Source organism: Podarcis cretensis, assembly GCF_951804945.1.
Source record: "Podarcis cretensis genome assembly, chromosome: 14".
Lineage (NCBI taxonomy): Eukaryota > Metazoa > Chordata > Lepidosauria > Squamata > Lacertidae > Podarcis > Podarcis cretensis.
This window is the reverse complement of record NC_137183.1, coordinates 39,879,470-39,898,662: the sequence shown is the minus strand read 5'-3', so window position 1 is coordinate 39,898,662 and position 19,193 is coordinate 39,879,470. Positions and strand designations below refer to the sequence as shown.

Sequence of the window (19,193 nt, the reverse complement as noted above, 5' to 3'; positions counted from 1 at the left end):
CAGAAACCAGAGTGAACGGAAATGCCATTTCCCTTCCTGCCACAGCGGAACCTATTTATCTACTTGCACTTTGACGTGCTTTTGAACTGCTAGGTTGGCAGAAGCTGGGACAGAGCAACAGGAACTCACCCTGTTGTCTGGATTCGAACCGCTGACCCCCTGATCAGCAAGCCCAAGAGGCTCAGTGGCTTAGACCACAGCACCACCCACTCCCTGAGTCTAACCACCACACCACACTGGCTCTCAAGTAGAGAGGGAACTCCTGGGACTCAAAGCCCGCACTGCAAGCACCACAGAGTGCTTCCTTACTAACTTAGCAGACAGTGAGATGAAGAACATAGTTTTTTGGTGGAAGAAGCAGTGCAGTGGAACAGAAACAGTGCTGCGTGTGAGCTAGGCAGAGCAGAATGGAAAACTAAGCTCTTTTACATTCCTAGTTATGTCACAGTAGGCTGCCTCTCTTGATCTGCAAAGAGCGAGTGAATCATTCTGCCCCTAGGCAGGGGAGTTGGCTGCCGTCCTGACCTTCTTTTCATCCTTCTTATGATGTGACCATTGCCAATCAGAATTTTTTAAAAAATTAAAATGTCATATTGCTAGCATCATCCTTTTCACAGTAGATTTGCCTGGCAAAGGATCTTTGTCCCCCCACCCCCACCCCGTAATACATCAAAGCCTACCCAGATGGCTTCCAAAATTCCTAGAGCCCTGTTTAAAATATCTGAACCCACGGCGTGTCCTTCACACATTGGCTTCAGATAACAAGATCCTCAGCATGGAAAGGACTGGTGTGTCCAAAGCTTTTAATCATTGGCATCTCAGCACTGTGCTCAAAGTTCTTAAATAAGCTGAGCTGACAAAGTCCACTGGCTACCAAATTTCCTGCCTCTGTTAAATAAAGCTTTTTGCTGAGAGAGAGAGGATGAAGATAAGGTTGCTCCGCATGGTAAGGACTTGTTTACTTGTTACATTTCTCCCCGAGGAATTGTTCCCTTGCTGAACACGTCCCTGTGGATTCTGCACCCCCCTCCTAGAGTTGGACAGATGTTACTTTTCTCAATTTTATATTGCTCTGGCAATCTCATCCTTCAATTTGAGACATGGCTCAGTTTCAGAGCCTGTTTCCAATGCCCTAGCTTGGCCCTGACGAGGCTATAGCTCAGTGGTAGAGCATCTGCTTTGCATCCAGAAGATTCCAGGTTCAATCCCTGGTATCTCCAGGTCAGGCCAGGAGAGAATCCTGCCTGAAACCCCGAAGAGCCCTTACTAGTCAGTGCAGAATACTGGATGGTCCAACACTTCTAAGTCGGTATAAGGCAGCTTCCTATGTTCCTATATCAACCTTGTTAACAAAGATTTGAGGATGGGCTATAGCTCAGTGGCAGAGCATGTGCCTTGCATGTAGAAGGTCGCAGGTTCAATACCAGCAACTCCAAGTAGGGTAGAGGGAAACTAACATCTTGTCAACACAGTAATGAGTTCTGCACTCCCTGAACTCCCCATTGCTCATTGTGGGATGTTCTTAAGAAAATAAAGTGAGCCCTGCTGGCCCATCTAGTCCAACATCCTGTTCTTACCACGGCCAAACAGAGGCCCATGGGAATCCCCAAAGCTCCTCTTCTATTTTTATGTTCTTATTTATCTAGGTAGTGGTGTTCATATTGCACTAGATGAGTTTCAAATACTCTATCTGAAAGTGTTCATTGAACCATCTTTATCCTAGGAGGTCCAGCTTGCCTCCATGGGACAGGTGCATTCAACCAGCTTAGGCTGCTTCTCCAGCCTGGATAGAGATACCCTGGCTTTAGCGATCTATTTCCTGGTAAACTTCAAATTTGACTGCTGCAATATATGGGCCCATCTTTGAAGATGTTTCAGAAACTGCAATTGGGACTAGGCATTGCAGTCACATAAGGCCAGTGCTTTGCCAACTGCAGTGTTTTCCAGTTCATTCGCCCCCACAAGCAGAAAAAAGATGCAAGACAACATATTCAATGGTAAAAAAAAAAAAGGTTCTATTTATTAAATTTTAACTGATGAGAGGATCTGTCAATTAGCCAAATACCTAAGTGCAATTGGGGAAAATCAATGATTACATAAGAAGGAACCATCCTTCACCCCAACTGGACATGTATTTTTTTTTTTTAATAATATTTATTGAAGTTTCGAAAAGGTTACAAAAATGTAAAAGAGAAAAAGAAGAAAAGAACAAAAAATACAAAATACACACAAAAAGAAGTAAAAATGATATAAAAACAATTTTAAAAAGAAAAACAAAACACGTCATCCTTTCCATATCTTAACTTTCCTTTACTTGTTTCCCTGACCTCCTCACACCTCCCTTTTTTGTATTCTAGTTCAATTAATAATTTCAGCAAATCCTTCCCATTTTTTCTTTTATCTTGATAGTTCATCTAAATATATTGTAACTTTGCATTTTCACCTAGTAACATTCAATTTTCAATTAAATAATTTATCTTAAAAAACCTAACCTGTCAATTAAGTCAGCAAATCCTTCCATCTTTCAATACTATATTCTGTCATTCAATTTGCCTTAATTTATTTTAACCTTATCTTACCATAAAATACCTTAAAACTTAAGACTTATTTATACATAACTCCATATTATTTCTACTAAAGCCAAAGTTTCCTTCCAACGTTTTTCCTAATATTCATTAATTTTACAATAATTTCCAAAATAAAACTTTAGAAATTTTCTTCCACTCTTCATCCAGCGTCTCTTTTTCCTGGTCTCGGGTTATGTCAGTCCTTATTGTCCTTTTCTTCTGATCCATCAACCTGGTAATCTTATGTCCAAGGCTCTTAGGTCTCTTCCATGTCCCTTCTGCAGATCTTCTTGTTTATACTTGCACTTTACCTTATCTTTTGTTGATCTCTTTCTTAGTTTCTTTCCTTTCTCATTGAAGAGTAGATCTCGGGGATGTTCCAACTCAAAAATGTCTCCATCTTTCCTCAAGAGATCAGCCCATTCCTCATAGTTCCAGTCCCCACAGTCAACAGCGTAGTCCAGAGGATATTTAAAGACATGCTTCAAGGACCCTCCAAACTTAAGGGCCCCCACAATTCCAGATCTCCCCTGGTCCGCTCCAGGTTCAACCTTCAACAACAACGGCTTATGCTCCTGTGGGGCCTCAGGCTTCTCCATTTGTATTGCTTGAAGTTCAACAATTTCCTCCCCTGTCTTCTGCATTTGCACTTGCTCCATCAAATCAGGTTCTTGAGTTGGCTCCTGAGTAATTCCTGTATAAATATTCACTGTTTGTCCAAGATTTTTAACTGCAACAGTCATCAAATCCATCTTCTCATGCAACTGTTCTAACAGGGCGCTCGTCTTGCAAAGAGCAAGCACCAAAGTTTCTTTCAGATACATTTTTGTTCAAGGTCACAGTCTGTTCCCAGGATCCTAATCACCACAGCTGGAAAAACCCCAGATCGACTCCAGCAACAATTTAACAAACTCCCTCTAGAGGAGGCAGTTTCTATTTGTATCCATCTTTAAAGCAAATCCAACAAAACAAAGTTACTTTCACTTTTCAAATTTTTAATTCCTTTTAAATGCAAAGGGCAACATTGAAGATAATTTGTATCTCTTCTTTAGCTGTCTGTCAAAAGATGTTTCTTTCACGGTCAATGAACTCACCAAAAGTCTCTGTCTCTGACACCCCGTTCCCAGGTTTGAGACGGTGGAAATTTATCTTTCTTTACTCTCTCTCCTGCAGGTATAAACAGTCAAATTTCCCCTCTTTACTCCTGCTTCAAAGAGGGGTTTGGATGGTTAAAACAGGAGGAATTTTAGATCCTTATGAACAGCTTTTCAGACTTTAGCTTGCACAATTTTTGCTTCGGATTATTTACAAAAACGGAAGGCGGACTTCCTATTTAGAGCCTTCCCGCTTGAATGCCAAATTAAAATGTTTCTTAGCCCAATTTTCCGTTCTACTCACGGGTACTTGTTTTAGAGTCCAATTGTCCACAGGAAAAAGTCAGCGCTCTCCGGCAACGGCTGTGCGGCTTCACTCCGTAAAAATAGCGGTCGATTCAAGATACCGCGCCACTCACCCCCACTTCGCTTCGGACCCCCCAAAAAGGGGTTTCCTTGCATGTAGGGGGGGGGCGCTCCTGGTGTCAGCCGAATCCCACGTTCCCAGGCTTCCTCCGCCTGGGATTTTTAAGGGGTCTCCGCCTTCGCCGCAGCGGGAAGACCCGATTTTCGCGGAGCAGGTTCCTCTGGATCAGAGGAATTCCGCCATTGCCAATGGCGCTAACCCGGAAGTCGGTCCACCCCCACTGGACATGTAAGACAGTGAGTTAATTGCTCCCCAGTGAAGCACTGGGAGAAGGTCTCCTTGTTCTGGGAGGATCAACTAAGTGATGCCCAAGATGCCAGACTCCGCTGTCTAGCATTCACCATGGTGCACAGACCCCAAGAGTGTGCCCTTATAATGCCTCAGGGTGGCAGTGAATTTAAACCTTTTCTTTTCTTTTCTTTTCTTTTCTTTTCTTTTCTTTTCTTTTCTTTTCTTTTCTTTTCTTTTCTTTTCTTTTCTTTTCTTTTCTTTCCTGGCCTGCACTGAATGCCAAGCAGCCAAATTATGCCAAATCAGCAATTGATGCCTGCTGGAACATGTCCTTGAATTCCGATAGTGTCTCTTACTTGCTGGACGGAGACTAGAGAGGGTCACGTGCGCATAGAAAGGATGCTATTGTACGCAGGTAAAAATTATACTCATTGTTCTGCCCATGTTTTCCTCTGACCCTGCCCACTGTGGCCATGTGACCTTCAGGCTGAAAAGGGTTGCCCACCCCTGCTTTGTAGCATCTGCCTGTTTGTTTGTTTGTTTGTTTGTTTGTTTGTCTGTCTGCCCAGCCATCCCATGCTCAGTGTACAGGAAGACAAAAGAATCATCAGAACTTCCAGCCAGGACTCAATTTTAAAGCGGGTGGAAATGAGAAGGTGACTTCCTTTCAGCTTCCTTGCCAGCCTGCAGTAATAAGACAGCTCTTCAGCCTTCTTTAATTATATAACAGTTGGTAAACCTGATAAGATCTCTTTTTTTTTCCCCACCCTCCTGTGGGGAAATCCTATAATGTCATTTGCAGTTCTTTCCCTGCCTGTGATCACTTCGTAATAGCTTTCGGCTGAGGTTCAGTAAATCAATATGGCTACACACCAATCTGCACCAGCTCTCAGTGGATCCATACCAACCCTTTTATTTCTTACTCCCATAGTCTTCACAGGACCTTGCCAACTGTCGGTCTCAGAAGAAGGGAGCGAAGGGAGGTTTCCATTTGCCCTTACTGCCCTGAAGGAGGGGCAAAATTCCCAGATCAATTCAGGATTAAAGGTAAAGGTAAAGGGACCCCTGACCATTAGGTCCAGTCATGGACGACTCTGGGGTTGCTGCGCTCATCTCACTTTACTGGCCAAGGGAGCCGGCGTACAGCTTCCGGGTCATGTAGCCAGCATGACTAAGCCACTTCTGGTGAACCAGAGCAGCACACGGAAACACCATTTACCTTCTCGCCAGAGCAGTACCTATTTATCTACTTACACTTTGACGTGCTTTCGAACTGCTAGGTGGGCAGGATTAGGACCCCCAAAAACCAAGCTCAGCACACGCCTACTCCCACTTACCAGACTTTGGAAAGGAGGCAGGAAGGCACTCCTTCAGCGAGGCAGCCTGTGTGGGGGAACCAGTTGTGCTCTCCTAAATCTGTCCCCTCTCTTGTTAAGCAATACGAGACATTAAGAACATAAGAAGAGTAAGAAGGCCAATGGCTCATCTAGTCTAGCATCCTGTTTTCACCGTGCCCAACCAGGTGCCTGTGGGAAACCAGCAAGCAGGATTCAAGCGCAAGAGCACTCGCCCATCCTGTGGTTTCCAGCAAATGGTATTCAGAAGCATTTGTGCTTCCATCTGTGGAGGCAGAGCCATCACAGCTAGCAGTCATCAATAGCCTTATCCTCTGTGAATTTGTCTAATCCTCTTTTCAAGCAATCCGGGTTGGTGGGCCACCACTGTCTCCTGTGGGACTGAGTTCCATAGCTGAACGATGTGCCACATGTACTTCCTTTTGGCTGTCCAGAATCTTCCGCCTTTCCGTTTCATTGGATCTTCATGGGTGATTGTGTTATGGGGGGAGGGGGAGAAAAGGTTATTGTCTAGCTTATATTAAATATTGTTCTGGGTTTGCTCCTGTAACAAGGAGTGGTGAAACCAAAATACATTAACTTGCAACCTTAGACCTGATGTGAACACATAATGGCTTTTTATTACACTTGCTTTGGGAGGCAACACTGTGGGAAGGGGTTTTTTTTTTTGGGGGGGGAGCATTAAAATGCCAGTAGCTCATTATATTTTGCACATGAATAGAGGCTTGTAAAGCCGCTGATTTGTCTTCTTCCATGCATATATTTCTGTTACTGTGGTCTGTCAGAGAACTCCACAAGAAGTAGGGAATCATAAATATTGAAAAGGAGATGTGTATTGACTCTTTCGATTTGCTCAGAGTCGTCCCCCTTGTGCTTTTTCTGACCTGGGGGAATTATCAGTGAGATTTCTCTAAATGTCAGCTTCTGTTCCTTGAGCATCTCAAATTAGTAGGCAGGCCTTTGACTGATAATCTCGCAGGTTCAATGGGAAGCAGATTTCCACCCCCGAACTTCTTTCCCTACCCCCTTTGCAGCAGGGATCCACACGCCACCGGCTCTTGCGAATAAATTTGCCAAGGATTCCATGCACGTTCAGCCTTCAGACCAGTGTCAACGTGGGTGGCATTCACATCGAATGCAGGTTGAATGTTGGCTGAGATTCAGCGGCTGTTTCAAGGCTCGGCTGAAAGAACGCCCTGAGATATTATGCCAAATATCTGAGTGATGTGCCCTGGCTTTCCTACTGAGCCCCACTGCAAAGGATACGCTGGAACCGGAGAACCTGCCAATATTCAAAAGCAGTAGTAGGGCAAATACTTTTATAAGACTGGCTCAAATTTTACAGAAATAAGTAGAGAGACAGCAACTTTTTTGAGCTCTTTGGAACACTTATTCAGGCTGAACAAAAAGGAAAGGAAAGGAGAAGGAAAGAGAAATGTTGCCAAACATGGAGATAAACATACGAAGCCCAAACCTACAATGGCTATGTTCTACCTCCACTGACAGGGGCATTATGCCTCTAAATATCACCTGCTAAAATTTACAAAAGGGGAAAGTTCTGTTGCACTCATGCCCAGCTTGCAGGCATCTGGCTGGACACTGTGAGAACAGAATGCTTGGCTAATTGGGCCATTGGACCAATCCATCAGACAAAAAGAATGATGGAATTTCCCCACACACAAAAAAATGGAATCTGTTCCAGCAAGAGGCAGTGATAGCCACCAACTTGGAAAATAAGGAAAGCAGGAAGGAAGGGGCACGGAAATGAGCATTAAATTTCTGCTTGTTTTCCAAAAGTAGCTTTTACATAGTACGAAAGATCACATAAAATGTTTAAATTATCAGGTAAGGGAGCACTGTGAAAAGTGGAATAAAGTGCTGTCTGAGTTCAGCCTTATGCCCATCAATTTCAATGACTCTACTGTAAAATGGGACACTACCTAGAATATTTAGATTTCCCTGTCTTGCACTAAAGGTAGCATTTCTCTCTCAAGCTTCCACCCAAAGAAGGTCAGTGTCAGTGACAAAACAATTCACCTTGTTTGACTGTTTCCGCCCCCCGCCCCCCACCAAAGGAGCTTTCATAGAAACAATGGCATGAACATTATATTCAGCATAGACCCACTGAAATTAATGGACCTGAGTTATTCATACCTGTTAATTTCACCGTGCCTACTCTGAGTAGGACTAGCACTGGACACAACCCAATGGGAAAGCTGAGTGTCAATGAGAGGAGAACGTCCATTGCACCATCACCTCTGCTTTGATTTGCTTCCTTAACTTTATTTGAAGACTGCTATTAAGAAGACCCATGCCTCACCCTGTTTCCAGAGCTTTCCCTGGTATTTCATTATCTAGCCTGAGCTTGAATTTTTGCATGAAAAGTTTTCACATTAGAGTAGCATTCCCTGACGAAGAGTAAGATCAGAAACAAAAGCAGGTTGAATTTTTGATCTGCCGCGCCTGTGCTTCATCTCTCGCTACCTTTTTTTAAGTCAACTGTAAAAGAATATGACACTTGGGCATGATTAGTTCTTCTCATTCTGTACCTTTCCACTGGAGGGAGGGGGGCTGCCAGTTTCATGCTCCTCCCTTGATCTGCCGAGTTCCGAAGCATGAGTCAGAAGTGCTTCATGTCAGAAATTAGGATTCTCTCCAAGAGCCATGAACTGATGAAGTCTTTTGTTGTTTTGAGACAAAATGCACTGAGTCCTTCTCTTTTAGAAGTTAGTCATCCTTTTCTCAAGCCTTTCTCTCTCTCTCTCTCTCTCTCACACACACACACACACACACACATTAAAACTGAAACAATATTTGCAAGCTGGCCTGAGTAATTATTATGCTTTGAGATTCTGGTGCCTTAAATTAAAACTTCTCTTCGTTTCATCTTCTGCCTAGTGTAGGCACTTGAACCTCAAGTGCTGGAAGTCGTGTTCACTGGTACTTGGGACAAAGGCCCTTCAAAATTCTCAAACTTGGGCTGTGTCATTTTCATTTTACTTAACGGAAGGCTATGTGAACTAGAATCTATCCTGTGTTCTCAGTAATTATATGCTAAAGGTGTATAATGTGCTTTGGGGGTATATTTTAGACTTCAACATTGTTAATAAAAAGTTTTAAAGCTTTAAAAAAGAACATTCTCCATGATGTTTGTGGAAAGAGAAATTTATTTTGGGGGGCAGGGGAATTGATCTAATTTTTATGGGGGAGGAAAGACCACTGCTTGGCCAGGACAGGCACAGGCCAAAGACTCTGGGGGTTTGGAAGGACCCCTCCTTGATGCATCACAGGTGCATATCTAGTCGCCACCATCTCTGTGCCACTTGGAAGACTAGCAAAAGTCAGCTTCCATGCATGGTGGCTACCCGCATTGCATTTTGTGTAAATGGCAGACAGCCACCATGCATGGGAGCTGACTTAGTTCCCATTCAAAAGCATCATCACCAGTCCACCGCTGCAGGGTGTCTCCAGGGGTTCAGTACAGGGTGGGTGATTGCCACTGCTGCCCAAGCAGTTGTGGTGGCAAAGGAAGTTGGCGGTGGCCACCTACACAAGCAAAGCTAAGTCCTCAATTGGAATGTGTATGTGTTGGGAATGGGGGCCCACCACTGACACCAGCCCTGGGAAGAGATATTCCCTAATAGTTTCTTGAGGGCAAGAGTTATCATTAGCCATTGCACTAGCATGGCTTCCATCTTTTTTCATTAAGGTCCCCATCAGCACTACTGCTAGTGAAAGCAGTAGCAGCCTGGCCGCCATTTTGTAATCCCCCACAGTGCCCCAGGTTTAGTGCCATCCCAGGGTTTCCATACTCCTCTTGGCTAGGGCTTCAAACTTAAAGGTCTCTGGTCCAGTCCTAGCCAATAGAAAAACAATGTCCACAGGATTCTACATCTTGTCCTCAAGTGTAGCTAGAGTTTCTGCCCAAATAATGCCTCCCACAGTTCCCAGAGAATTAATTTAGAACAACGTACAAGATAAAAACATGCATTTATGCATCCCCTGTTATTATTCCGAGCCCTTTAATATTACTTGGGGGTAAAGCCTTAATTGCTTTTCTTGTTATCCATTATCTGAGGACATTTCTGAGACATCCTGTAATGAAAAGACTATTCAGATCACATCACAAGGACCACAGCAGCCTTGGTTATTGAATAATATTCTCCCCCCCCCCTTGGTAAAGGAAAGGGCATTTAAAATCAAACAGAAAAAAACCCAGTAAAATGATTATTAAACATAAGAAGGCATTGCATTACAGAGCATCACAGATGCACTTGGAGATACATCATTGCAAACTTCAAAAAACCATTAGCTGTACCTCATCGTGGGTTTTGTTTCTATTTAAAAAATTGTTATAAAGAAATCAATAACAATACAAAAATAACAAGCCTCTGCACCTCCCACTTCCCTTCTTCTTCCAACAGCAGTTGTATTACAAAAACACAAAATTTGTGAGCATCATTGGTTGGATCCCATAATCAGGTAAGGTAGGGAGCTTGAGTTTCAAACAACAAGGGATGATAGCCCTGAATTGTCCACTCTGGTGGACAGCAGCTCACCCTACCCTGCCTCATCTCCTAAAATGGTAAACTGAGATATTAGGGACTGCATCTGTGAGATGCTCCCAGGGTCTAGTTGTGACAAGAACACCTGGCCAGAGACTAGAGTCACCAGCTAAGGAGATAGACTTCTTGACTCTGAACTTGATGCTGGTGATCCAGGGACTATTGAACTGAGGATTGGCAGGCAAGAGCCTCCCAAGCCAGATCCCACAACACCAGGCCTGAAGAACTGGAGCCAGGACTCTGTGGACACCTTTGCCTGAGTCTGGGTTACTAATTGCAAGTCCAAAAGAAAAGGAAGTGTACCAAGTCAGACAGCAGGAGAAGTGCCCAGCTTTAGGCCAGAGGGCTTACCTTTTAAGAGGCTATGGTTCTCCAGAAGGGGGGCACCATTTAGGAGAAGGGGCCTGGAGGCTAAGGCTTTAAAGTTCTCTGTTCACATCCAATCCTTCTTGGGGCAACTTGTGCACTTGGAGCTCTCCATGGTGTTGAAACAGCCTTTTGCTCTAGGCTCCTCCATGGAAGTGGAGCAGGATAATTTGTGACCTTCTGTGTGCAAAGTGCAGTCATTCCTCGGGTTACAGACGCTTCAGGTTGTGTGTTTTCAGGTTGCACACTGCGCCAAACCCGGAAGTACAAGAACAGGTTGTTTCCAGGTTTTGGCGCTTGCGCATGCGCAGAACCGCTAAATTACGCTTTGTGCATGTGCAGAAGTGCCAAATTGCGATCCGCGCGTGCGCAGATGCGGCGGTGAGGGTTGAGAACGCTGCGGGGTGCGATCGGATCAGTGGACCGAGGGTCCACTGTATATGTTTTGCCATTGCGTTCTGGTCTCACCTAACATTTTATTCTATAAATGTACAGAAACGTCTTTGTACAAAATGTTACAAACTGTACATTTAGAAAAATAAAAGTGTAAACATCATGCAATAATTCAGGAACACAGGGAGCTACTTTACACAGAGTCAAACCCTTAGTTGATCTAGTTCCATACTGTCTACACTGACTGGCTAGTCTTTTCAAGGCTTCTGTTTGGGAGTATTCCAGCTCCTACCAGGAGATGCCAAGGAATGGACCTGGGACCTTCTATCTGCATAGCAGATGCTCTGCCCCTGAGCTACAGCCCTTCCCCTTAATTTACATGCCTTTTAAGTGAATTAAATTGCACACATGGATAATTGCTTCCTTCTGGGTGAATTCACATGAACAGAACAGTCGGAATGGCAGGTGGGAATCTAAAGGAAAGGAAGACTGCATTCACTTTCACCCTGGATTGGTTACTTTCAGCCTGGAAGGGTTTTCTTTCCCTTTGAAGACTTTGAGGATTTCTTCACCAGGCTTTTTAAAACATGAAAAGGTAACCTATCAAGATGGGACGTATCTCCCAGGGTGAACTGATGCCAAAGTTCTCCATTTTAAATAATATTCTGGACTCCTTTTTCCCTTTCCCTTTTTTCTTTCTTTTTTTACAATAGCCATTATCTCACGCTTCATTCAGAATCACTGTAATTTGAGTGTGGAAGGAGCAGCATGGGCATGTCACTCTAATGAAAGTCTTTGTATGAGATCTGGGCAAGTGGTGTCAAGTGTACAGCTTGCCTCAGTTCCAACATACAAGAAGAATTCTGTTGCATTCTCATTTCTCAAACCAGACCAGCTAGAAGAAATGCTGAAATTAGGCCTCCTATCACCATTTGCCAGCCCTCAGGCACCTCCTGTGATCCCAGCAGGTTGGCAGGGTCTACTACAGATGCCTACCTGAGACCATCATATATACAGGGGGTGTCACTGCCTGGAGTTGACAGTGTGACTGAAATAAGCCCCATCCCAAGGTATGTTGCACTCAGGTCCTTGTTACAGGCTTCCCATAGGTATCTGGCTGCCTACTTTGAGAACAGGACACTGGACTAGATGGGCCAGTGAAGCTCTTCTGATGTTCTTAAGAATCTTCTACAAGGAGTAATGGGGAGCTCAGGGTAGTGCTCATTACTGTGAGGATAGGGCCGGATGTTACAGTTTGCTGGAGAGTCTCTCTTGTGATCCACAACATGCAGGAGTGTATGAGATTTGTGGTGGTGGGCATCTGCTTTGTTGTTGTTTAGTTGTTTAGTCATGTCCGACTCTTCATGACCCTGTGGACCAGAGCACGTCAGGCACTCCTGTCTTCCACTGCCTCCCGCAGTTTGGTCAAACTCATGCTGGTAGCTTCGAGAACACTGTCCAACCATCTCGTCCTCTGTCATCCCCTTCTCCTTGTGCCCTCCATCTTTCCCAACATCAGGGTCTTTTCCAGGGAGTCTTCTCTTCTCATGAGGTGGCCAAAGTATTGGAGCCTCAGCTTCAGGATCTGTCCTTCCAGTGAGCACTCAGGGCCGATTTCCTTAAGAATGGATAGGTTTGATCTTCTTGCAGTCCACGGGACTCTCAAGAGTCTCTTCCAGCACCATAATTCAAAAGCATCAATTCTTTGGCGATCAGCCTTCTTTATGGTCCAGCTCTCACTCCCATACATCACTACTGGGAAAATCTGCTTAGGCACTGTAAAAATGGGATTATGGACTTAGATGGGCCACTGGCCTAATCCTGCAAGTTCTTCTTATGTTCTTCTAGCAGCTCCCTCTTGGGACCCAGCCAGTATAAAATAAACAAATATGTTTGGCAGTCCTTTTGCCCTAAACTCCTTGCTAGATTAAAACTACGGAAGTTCCTATGACAAATTAACTAAATTTTTTTTAAAAGACCATGGAAGGCTCCCACTTGCCACTTCCCCCTGCCTTTGATTAAACTCCATCAGGGTCTAAGAGACTGTTTTTAACTGTCCTGAGCCAGGGATGCAGTCGTGGGAATGGGCCAGTTTCAAACTGGTAGATCTCAAAGAAAATGTTTCCTTTTAACATTTAGGTGTGTTGAGTGTGTTTTAAAAAAAGAAAGAAAGAAAGAAAAGTTCCTTTTGCTTCATTGCACCTTCTGGAAAGAAATTCAATCAGCCTGGAGTAGATCTATATGGCTGGCAATTGCACCAGCTGATTAATACCTGCAGGAGCAATCACTTACAGTACATCATCTGCAGACTGACAAACAATTTATTATCAAGGGCTTAATTGCTTGTAATATGATAGATCCTTGTAACGAGGCAAGCCAATTTAGAAATGTAACAGTATGGGGGAAGGGCAGGAGGGTTACATTATGGGGATGAATGACCATTGAGGTTATCTTTAGAAGAAGAAAAATGAGCAGAATGGATGTTCATCCCAACTGCATTACCAGTCCAGTAGCAGAGTGTTTCGTCCCCCTTATCTCATTCATAAAACAAAACAAAACATGGGGATCAGAGAGCCCAATATTCCCCTACTCAGCCATGTAGCTTACTGGTGACTATGGGTTAGTCACCTGCTCTGAGCCTAAGCCACCTCAAGAGGCTGCTGGGAGGACAACATAAAGTGGGGGAGAAACATGTACGCCATCTTGAGCTCCTTGAGAAAAGGCGAGATATCAATGTAAACAACATGGACATTGTAGAAACTGTTTCCAGTGTGCCTTAATTTTTATTGTCCTGTGAACCGCCCTGACACCTCCGGGTATAGAGGAGTATATAAATTCTATAAGTTATAATAATTTTGCTGGAAGATTTACCATGAGAATGGATCCTAATGTTGATATTTCAAGGAAGATCCTTCTACTACAGATCCAGCAAACAATCCACAAAACTGCTCAAGCTATGACCAAGTTGATGGGAATTTTGTCCAGGTCCCTCAAGTGTGTATTTTGCTCCTGGGGCACTCAGGAGAACAGAAACATTATAATGGTTTGCCTGTCAGTTTTTTTACAGTTAGAACAAGCCCTTTAAAATACAAACACCTATAATAGAAATATACAGAGCAACGTGGGGGGGTGAGGTTATGTGTGTGCTTGTCTGTATGATAACATGAATATTTATATTGTCCTACATAAGTGACTTGGTTCCACGCAGACTTGACAGATGCCAGTAACTTAGGTACACTCAGAAGCTGAACTGAGAAAAACGTCACATTGTAATCTCCTTTGTGTAAAAGGTAAAGGTAAAGGTACCCCTGCCCGTACGGGCCAGTCTTGACAGACTCTGGGGTTGTGCGCCCATCTCACTTAAGAGGCCAGGGGCCAGCACTGTCCGGAGACACTTCCGGGTCACGTGGCCAGCGTGACATCGCTGCTCTGGCCAGAGCCAGAGCCGCACATGGAAACGCCATTTACCTTCCCGCTGGTAAGCGGTCCCTATTTATCTACTTGCACCCGGAGGTGCTTTTGAACTGCTAGGTTGGCAGGCGCTGGGACCGAGCAGCGGGAGCGCACCCCGCCGCAGGGATTCGAACCGCCGACCTTTCGATCTGCAAGCCCTAGGCGCTGAGGCTTTAACCCACAGCGCCACCTGCGTCCCCTCTCCTTTGTGTAACAAGCTCTAATGAGCAGTAAACATTAACTGTGTTAGAAGCAGGCTAAATCCAAGGGATGAATTTCCTAGGAAGACTTGGCCAGATCAAAGAACACTATTGTTATGCACATTCCTAAGTACCCCCTGCTCTTAGCTTGAGTCCATATAACAATGCAGGCCAGGCTTCTGAAGCCTGCATTGTGATGTGCTGCCCTGACACAAAACATCCAGTCAGGCACAAGATGGGTGTCGACAGGGGCTGGCTGAAGTGTACATAAATCAGACCTTTTTCGCTTAGAGCAGGGAACACTCAAGAACATACGTAACAACCATCACTATGCAGGATCTCCATGAGGCACTTCCCATCGCCAGACACTGCAGAACAGGTGCAACCTTCCAGGTGTTGCTGAACACCAACAATCCACAGCCCTAGCAAGCAAGGCCAATGGCCAGGATAATGGGACCCCCAAACCACTCCTTCGTTGATGAATAAGACACAAGGAGATGGATATTAGGTTAATGTTACAGTGGTACCTCGGGTTACATAGGCTTCAGGTTACAGACTCCGCTAACCCAGAAATAGTACTTCATTATTTTTTTTTAAATGATATTTATTGAGATTTCAAATAAAAACATATAAACACAAACAACAGTAAAGACATACACAAACCAACAAAACAAAAACAAGTATAAATTCAAACCTTCTTTTCTAAACCTAATTTCTCTGACCTCCTCACACCTCCCCCTTCTGTATTCTAATCTCATTTATCTTATCAGCAAATCCATTCCCATATTTCCCATAGTTTTTGCAAATTCTATTCTTTTTCCTTAAACAACGCCCCTGTAAACCACTAATTTTTAAACCCATATCTTTCTAGCCTTCATTAATTTTATAATGTTTATTAAGATAGTCTTTAAACTTCTTCCAATCTTCTTCCACTGTCTCTTTGTCCTGATCTCGGATTCTGCCGGTCATCTCTGCCAGTCCCATGTAGTCTGTCATCTTCATCTGCCATTCTTCCAAGGTGGGTAGATCTGGTGTCTTCCAATACTTTGCAATAAGAATCTTTGCTGCTGTAGTAGCATACATAAAAAAGTTCTATCCTTCTTTAACACCACATGGCTAACCATACCCAGGAGAAAGGCCTCTGGTTTCTTCAGGAAGGTATATTTAAATACCTTTTTCATTTCATTATATATCATTTCCCAGAAAGCCTTAATCCTTGGGCATGTCCACCAGAGGTGAAAGAATGTACCTTCACTTTCTTTACATTTCCAGCATTTGTTCTCTGATAAGTGGTAAATTTTTGCAAGCTTGACTGGGGTCATGTACCACCTATAAATAATTTTCATAATATTCTCTCTCAAGGCATTACATGCCGTGAATTTCATACCAGTGGTCCACAACCTTTCCCAGTCAGCGAACATAATGTTGTGTCCAATATCTTGTGCCCACTTAATCATAGCTGATTTAACTGTTTCATCCTGTGTATTCCATTTCAACAGCAAGTTATACATTTTTGATAAATTCTTAGTATTGGATTCTAACAATTCTGTTTCCAGTTTTGATTTTTCCACCTGAAAGCCAATTTTCCTGTCCAACTTATAGACCTCCAATATTTGATAATAATGAAGCCAGTCTCGCACTTTATCTTTTAAATTCTCAAAACTCTGCAATTTCCATTTGTTCCCCTCCTGTTCTAAAATTTCACAATATTTTGGCCATTTGACCTCCATATTAAGTTTTTTCAAAGCTTTTGCCTCCATTGGTGACAGCCACTTTGGAGTTTTGTTCTCCAGCAGATCTTTATATTTAATCCAGACATTATACAATGCTTTCCTGACAATATGATTTTTAAAACCTTTATGAGCCTTAACCTTGTCGTACCACAAATATACATGCCACCCAAAAAAGTTATTAAAACCTTCCAAATCTAAAATGTCTGTGTTCTCGAGAAGCAGCCAGTCCTTTAGCCAGCAGAAAGCTGCTGATTCATAATAAAGTTTCAAATCTGGCAGGGCAAATCCCCCCCTTTCCTTTGCATCAGTCAAAATCTTAAATTTTATCCTGGGCTTTTTGCCCTGCCAGATAAATTTAGAAATGTCTTGCTGCCAACCCTTAAAACATTCCATCTTGTCCACAATTTGCAAAGTTTGAAACAAAAACAACATTCTAGGCAATACATTCATCTGTATAACTGCTATTCGACCAGACAAGGAAAGCTTCAAATTTGACCAGATTTCTAAGTCTTTTTTCACTTGTTTCCAGCATTTCTCATAGTTATCTTTAAATAAATCCATATTTTTAGCTGTCATATTGATCCCCAAATATTTTACACTCGTAACCACAGTTAAACCTGTCTCATTCTGAAACTTCTCTTTCTCATTAACTGTTAAATTTTTCGCTAATACTTTAGTTTTTGACTTATTCAATTTAAATCCTGCCACTTGACCAAATTCTTGCATCAATTCCAAAACTCTTTTAGTACTGGGTTCTGGCTCTTGTAATGGAAGTACCAGATCATCTGCAAAAGCTCTCAATTTATATTGTTTCGCTCCGACCTGAACCCCTTTGACCAGCTGATCTTTTCTTATCATGTTCAGCAAAACCTCCAGGACCGAAATAAAAAGTAACGGGGAAATTGGGCACCCCTGACGTGTCCCTTTCTCTATTTTAAGTTCTTCCGTAATCACATTGTTCACTATAAGTTTAGCCTTTTGTTCAGAATATATTGCGCCTATACCGTTTTCAAACCTTTGTCCTACCCCCATACCCTGGAGATTCTTCTTCATAAAGGTCCAAGAAATATTGTCAAAGGCTTTCTCCGCGTCCACAAATATCAAAACAGCTTTTGTATTTATATTAACTTCTAACATTTCCAAAATGTCTATTATATTCCTTACATTATCTGATAAATGTCTTCTCGGGAGAAAGCCTGCTTGGTCACTATGAATCTCCCCCATCAATACTTTTTTCAATCTTTTAGCTAAAATGTCAGCAAAAATTTTGTAATCCACATTTAGTAAAGAAATTGGGCGGTAGTTCTTAAGTTGGGTCTTCTCAGTCTCTGTCTTCGGTATAAGCGTGATGTGGGCCTCTTTCCACGTTTCAGGTGCCTTTTTCCCCTCAAGAATTTCGTTACAGACTTCCTTCAAAGGTTGTAATATCCATTCCTTTAAAGCTTTGTAATATTTGGAAGACAGTCCATCAGGCCCCGGAGATTTGCCCAGTTGCATACTTTGAATGGCACTCTCTATTTCTTGTTCAGTTATTTTCTGGTTCAAAAGTACCTTGCCCTCACTTGAAATTTCCTTCAGTCCATTTTTCTCCAAAAATTGTTCTATATCAGAGTCATTTTGCGGCCCTTGTGCATACAATTGTTTAAAGTATCTCTGGAAACAACTTCTAATTTCAGTTGGATTATAAATGTTCTTTCCATCCACTTCCAAATTTGTCACTGTATTCAATTTTTGTCTCTTCTTCAATTGCCAAGCCAAGAATTTACCACATTTATCAGCGGATTCAAAGCTCTTCTGTCTCATTTGTTTAATTTTCCATTCTATTTCTTGGTTCATCAATTCCATATACTGAACCTGATATAATTTAATTTCTCTCAAAATCTCCTGAGACTTTGGTTTTGATCTTAATTTCTTTTCTCCTCCTTTTATCTTTTCCAAAATCTTGTCCTTTTTCGCATTCTGGCTTCTCTTTCTTATTGCATTTTGTTGTATGAAGAACCCTCTCATAACGGCTTTACTTGCGTCCCAGATTACTCTTTTTTCAACATTAGTTTTCAGGTTGATCTCAAAATAATCTCTCAATGTTTTTTGGGCCTTCTTGAAGAATTCTTTATCTCTGAATAGGGTGTCATTCATTCTCCATCTAAAGGTGCCAGCTGCTGTTTGGTTCATTTCCATCTTCACGGCGTTATGGTCAGAGCATGTTTTTGGGCAGATTTCCACTTTTTTTATCTTTGGTGCCAACCCTCTAGTAACCCAAATTTGATCAATTCTAGTCCAGGTCATTTTAGCTTCAGAAAAGAAGGTTCCTTCTCTTTCAAGGGGATTCCAGAAATAGTACTTCAGGTTAAGAACTTTGCTTCAGGATGAAAACAGAAATTGCACAACGGCGGTGTGGCGGCAGCAGGAGGCCCCATTAGCTAAAGTGGTGCTTCAGGTTAAGAACAGTTTCTGGTTAAGAACAGACCTCCAGAATGAATTAAGTATGTAACCAGAGGTACCACTGTATTGGGCAAATTGAGGCCACAACTTTATTGGTTACAGAATGTGAGCAGTATTGGCTTAGGCAATGGAATTGAACCGACTATATCTGACTCCTGCCCGTCACGCAGGGAGTCCAGTAAGGGTCAACCACCGGTAGGGGGAGCCCCATTGATGCAAACCAACTCAAGCTCCCCCAGGGTTCCCGTTGGAGTCGTGGCATGGCCCTAGCCCCGCCCCGGGCTTCGGACAAGATCCACACCCCCGGATTTCTTTAACGGAATACCCTTAAGCTTGGAGGGGCAGGTGATGGCCACACCTCCCCCAA

At 43.1% G+C, this 19,193-nt stretch overlaps 1 long non-coding RNA gene across 2 annotated transcripts in view; it reads left to right on the top strand.

Moving 5' to 3' along the window:
• The first annotated feature begins 767 nt into the window (after nucleotides 1–767).
• LOC307202479 overlaps nucleotides 768–19,193 on the top strand; it is a 30,416-nt gene continuing 11,990 nt past the window's right edge. For both annotated transcript variants that reach the window (XR_013832899.1, XR_013832900.1), the window contains exons 1-2: nucleotides 768–946; nucleotides 11,889–12,068. This is a non-coding gene — a long non-coding RNA (uncharacterized lncRNA). The remainder of the gene's footprint in view (nucleotides 947–11,888; nucleotides 12,069–19,193) is intronic.